Below are 5,568 nucleotides of genomic sequence, written 5' to 3' on the forward strand. Positions count from 1 at the left end.
CACTAACACTCTAACTGGTACTTAGTAGGCTCTCTGAATGAATATATGAGAACAAACTTAGAAGTGCGGCCTAGGAGGTGACATACCTGAACAGTTGACTGATACAGGGGACTGCAATCCAAGAGCAATTTTCCCCCAGGTGGTATACGCATAAGCAAATACAAGCGTAGGCCAACATGTATCTTTCTTCTGCCCTTTCCAAGTCTGCAAACCAGATTTAACGAATCAAATTCTTTTATAGAATGAATCCAAGCAAAACCAAAACAGAATAAAGGGCAAACAAACCAACTTTCTACAAAAAAACCTGTAAAGGTAACCAAGACTTTCCGAAGCCCCCAATTACAGGGAGCACTAGCTCTAGAGGCGCCCAGGTGTTAACGGAAGCCCTGCCCCGAGGGAGGCGGGGCTCGCAGGACAGGGCGGGGTTTGTCCGGGTTGACCACGCCCCATGTGGGCGGGGCGTAAACCGGCAGAAAGCTCAGAAGCCCGCGCACGCCCCCGCCGTTTCCTGGGAGACGAAACACACAAGACGCCTGAGCTTCACACCGGAGCGAAAGAGGTAAGCGGCCGGTGCCGGGCAGGTCATCCCGAGCGGGCTGCGGGGCCGCCACCCTCTGTCCGATCCAGCCCGAGCCTGTCCTGCGAGGCCCGCCCGGCATGTCCCCTCGGCGCCCCGTCCTACCTGGGCCAACCTCCGCCGAGAGAAGTGGCCTGTACACTGGTAGGGGGAGGGACAGGAGGGAGAAGGACCCGGGGGACGAGGGCGAAGCGGGGGAGGGTCCTTCTGCGCCTACTTCGTTTCTTGCTCTCCAAGGTCCCCTGGACCACTTTTTCGCGCTCCTTGACCGCGGGCTAGATTCCGGGTGGGAGGAAGACGGCAGGCATCCCTCACTGTGAGGACCCCGGCCCCGGAACTTCTCCGTTTTGATCCCCTACGCCCCCGATCCCCCGCCTCCACCGCTCGCTCTACTGCTGGGGCTGGAGGGGAAACTACTTTAGGAGTGAGAATAGGAGTGAGAAGCGAGATCGCGTCTCGGGAAGGCAGCGGAATTGAGTTCAGAACTACTACAAAATAAAAAAGGAAGAAAAAGAAAGAAAACTCGGTCTAAATTCCGTGCTCATTCGTACTTCCCAAATGACTCCCAGCAGAATCCCGGCGCAGGGTGGCCCTAGGGGGCGGCCAGCAGTGGCCCGCCAGACCGGCTGCGGGGGTGCTGGGGGATCACCCGCCGTCGGCGGCCGGACACACAGGGCCCGGGGGACGACCCCTTTCCGGCACACCGGCAGGACCAGGACCCCAGGAGTCTTTTAAAGGGCCCTAGTTTGCGAAAAAGGATGGGAGAGTCGGCGTGATGAAAACTTTCTTACCGCAGATAAGACATTTTAATTTAGGGACAGAGGAGGGGGCAGGGAAGTGGGGAGCAATAAAACTGGTATTAGGGGCTTGTAATTTCAATTCTAAAGGAGATTAATTATATTTAGATAATCATTTTAAATGAGCAGACATCTGTCCTAATGATAACGATGTTCTTTGAGCCAAAGTAACACATTACTCTCCAGTCTTCTGACTTTCCTTTACGTCCGCCGTCTCCCAATTCACTGCAGCGTCAGGGGAAGGGAGAACCCCCACCCCAAGGCGGCCACTTAACTGCTTATGCAAAGTTAGCCTTGCGCAAGGATGTTTGATCTCTTCGTTGGGGTGTTTTTTTATTTTGTTTAGTTTTAGAATAATGGGTGAATGTTAGCACAAAGCACAATGCTGTTATTTTTTTAAACACGGAATCTTTGTTGTCCCACTGTAAAAGCTCTCCTTTCAATTTCTGTAAACATATGTCTTGGTTACTTTGAGATCTTTTTTTGTTTTGCTCTTAAACAACTTAATGATTCTTAAAACGTTATTTTTTAAACAAACGTTAATGTCAGCGTTGGAGTGATATCGTTACAGTAGGTTCTGCAAAAACAAGTTGAAGATTTCCAAACGTTATCTGTTCAGTGATTGGCAGACACAAGTTTTACCCTCCATTTGCCCTCTGTGTTTAATCTTCTTTAATCCAGTCTAAATCCCTTTTAGCTGGCAGAAGCTACTGAGAATACAGCTTAAGTTTACAGTAATTGTGCACTTAGATAAAAACAAGAAAACTATAATGGGAGACAAATTATAAGGGTATTTGTTTAACATAGGTCTATCATTGAGTCTCTAAATCTCTTCCTTTAAATCAAAATATAAGGTTTGTTTAGCCGTAGGAAAGTCACTACATATTGTAACTTAATTGTAGAAAATTCCAAGTTCCTAATAGTTCTGCTAAATTAAGGATCATAGTTGTATTACATTTACTTGTGTCCTGCCTTGTTGCATGTATATACATGTATATGGAAATATATATACAGTTGACCCTTGAACAATGCAGGGATTAGGGGTGTGAACCTCCTCACGGTCAAAAATTCTAGTATAATTTTTGACTCACCAAAAACCTAATAGCCCACTGTCCTCCAGAAACCTTACTGGTGACATAAACAGTTAACACACATTTTGTATATGTATTATGTACTGTATTCTTCCAATAAAGTAAGCTAGACAAAAGAAAATGTTATTAAGAAAATCGGAAAGAACATACATTTACAGTACTGTATGGTATTGATCAGAAAAAAAATCTGCATATAAGTGGACCTGTACAGTTCAAACCCATGTTGTTCAAGAGTCAACTGTAGAGATGGAAATATTCACATACATAAGAAGTCATGTTAACACATCTCTATTCGGCAGAATTTGTTTTCTGTAGATCAACAGAGAAGAATAAATGTAACCTGTAGAGACATATTATTGTGTGTGAACTGGGGACCCATAGGCAGCCTATGTTTTCTTAAATCTATTGCTTTTAACTAGTAATTAGTTTAGGAGCTTGCTGTGGTACATCGATTAAAGTAGTTGTTTATGTGCCATCAGGGAATAGAAACATGGGAATAATGATTTAAAAAAAAAACAAAACTCTTCACCTTGATATCTGTGCCTCTTTACACGAGGCCATTGTCTTTATATTTTCAAGGAGGATTTCAAGGAAATGGTTGGCTTCTAACCCTGGAAAACGATCTGTTTTGTAATTAAGATGTCTCAAAAGAGGCCTCCCTAAGGTTTTTGCTTGGGAGCATAGTATAAACTTGTTTTACTTAAAGGTTAGGCAGGGCTTAAACTGGACAGATTCTCTGAGAACCACAAATCAGACCTTTTTAAAATCTATGTCATGTCCATTATCTTCATCACTCCACCCCTTCAATGATGGAAGCTGAGAAATGGCTGTGTCCCCTGTTTATTCTTCCCTGAATGTAAGTAGATTCTACGCTGTAGCCACCCTGACTTGAAACAAACTGTGTTTCCAGTGTCTCTTTGGGAGGTGGTTGGTTAGGCTTGGCATAAAGTTTCTACAATTTCCACTCCAAAAATGGTTGGGTTTCCAGGCCAATGCAGAAAGTCATCAATGAGTGAAGATCTGTAGTGATGGTGGTGGTTGATGATCTTAATGGTGGAAGATAAAGAGGCAATTAATTCCACTCTTGGAGGTTAAGTCACTGCAAGGTAAAATTTTGACTATTGTTTCTTGCACCCTGTCACCTCTGCATATATATATTCTCTATATTGTTACTTAACCAGAAGGGATCAGTAAACCTACAGAGAGCAAAAAGGCAGGTGTATGTCACCTCAAGTAAGATAAGCTAGAAAAGATGTCAAACAACTTAACATGTTGATAACAAACTGCAAAATACTGATTTAATAAAATTCTAAATGATAAGAATAAATACATTTTAGTCCGTGTTTTGTTTAATCATAACACATAGTACAAAACAAACAACCCAGAGGTGCCCAGCTGGCTCAGTTGGAAGAGCATGTGACTCAAGAGTCATGGGGTTATGAGTTCAAGCCCCATGTTGGATGTACAGATTACTTAAAAATAAAATCTTAAAAAAAAAAACCCAAAAGATTGTTCAAAAATATTTCCTTATGCAGATAAAGGAAAAAATTAAGAAAAGCAAATTCATGTGTGGGTCAGGAACCATGCAGAAGGAGTGATGACTTTCTTTCTATAAATGCCTTAATATTTCGATTCCATGTATATGTATAATGTAAAGACCACTTACAAAAAATTCTATTTCCAGGCAAATGGGGAATCATTTGCTGGCATCCGTTAAGACCATTTGCTCAGACTTAAGCTGAAAAAGAATACCTAAATAGATATGGAATCTACTATTGTGATCTCTTTTTTAAGATCCTGGCCACAGTTAGCACAGCCTAAATTAATTCATACATGACTTTCAAGGGGGTATTATCTATATGAAGTAAAATAAATGATACCCTAATGCACCCCCACCCTGTTACTTAAAAGTCCCACAGGGCTCTTCCCACCTTTCCTATGGACAAATACATTCCCGTAATAGGAATAAACATAGTTTTATTGTCCTTCCCTGCACTTTCGCTTCTTCCTCCTGAAAGCCTGCTTTTGGAAGTCTTAAGTACTCTGATGACCACGTCATAACCTGTGGGTCCTAAATTTCTGCATAGAATAGAGAAACAATTTCTATGATTTTATTTTGTGGAAATGAAATAGTACTACAGTGAAAGAAATCTTTGAATGAAGCATCAAATTATAAAGGCATTTTAAAACAAACTATTTTAACTGTGCCAAGCATTTTGTTACCATCTGCAACTCAGCATAAAGCCTTGTAACAGAATGACAGAGATTTTTAAAAGCGATCTAAGAATGAAATGAGAAGCAGTTCCTTGAAACAGAACTAAGATGAAAGTGAGGAAACTATTGAATGTCGTAATGGGGTACACAGTAAAGCCAGCACTTTGTTCTGTTTTTCTTTAACTGCAGTAATAAAATCAGAACCTGCTGAAACCTGTACCCTTCTAATATATACAGATCCACAGTCCCTCATCTGTAGTTTCAAAATTCACAAAGCTCTGAAAAATGAACATTTTAAAATAAATTTATACAACATTGCAATGTAACACGACCTGAATGATGTGATGCCAGTGTAGCCTTCATTTATTTTACTTAGTGGGCTTTCATACAGTTTTCTGCAGCCATGTTAAGATGCTGCTTGGGAGAAATGGGCAGAAGACATGAACAGACATTTTCCAAAGAAGACATCCGAATGGCCAACAGACACATGAAAAAGTGCTCAACATCGCTCAGCATCAGGGAAATCCAAATCAAAACCTCAATGAGATACCACCTCACACCAGTCAGAATGGCTAAAATTAACAAGTCAGGAAATGACAGATGTTGGTTGGGATGTGGAGAAAGGGAAACCCTCCTACACAGTTGGTGGGAATGCAAGCTGGTGCAGCCACTCTGGAAAACAGTATGGAGGTTCCTCAAAAAGTTGAAAATATAGCTACCCTATAACCCAGGAAGTGCACTACTGGGTATTTACCCCAAAGATACAAATGTAGGGATCCGAAGGGGTACGTGCATCCTGATCTTTATAGCAGCAATGTTCACAATAGCCAAACTGTGGAAAGAGCCAAGATGTCCATCGACAGATGAATGGATAAAGAAGAAGTGGTAT

The 5,568-nt window shown here is 42.0% G+C and overlaps 1 protein-coding gene across 1 annotated transcript in view; it reads left to right on the forward strand.

The window, feature by feature from the left end:
- The first annotated feature begins 473 nt into the window (after positions 1 to 473).
- MAK (male germ cell associated kinase) overlaps positions 474 to 5,568 on the forward strand; it is a 52,251-nt gene continuing 47,156 nt past the window's right edge. Inside the window, exon 1 of the mRNA XM_081827530.1 lies at positions 474 to 559. The gene's annotated coding sequence lies outside the window, so the exon portion shown is untranslated. The remainder of the gene's footprint in view (positions 560 to 5,568) is intronic.

This window comes from Leptonychotes weddellii, chromosome 8 (assembly GCF_054177405.1).
Source record: "Leptonychotes weddellii isolate Sample4059 chromosome 8, ASM5417740v2, whole genome shotgun sequence".
Lineage (NCBI taxonomy): Eukaryota > Metazoa > Chordata > Mammalia > Carnivora > Phocidae > Leptonychotes > Leptonychotes weddellii.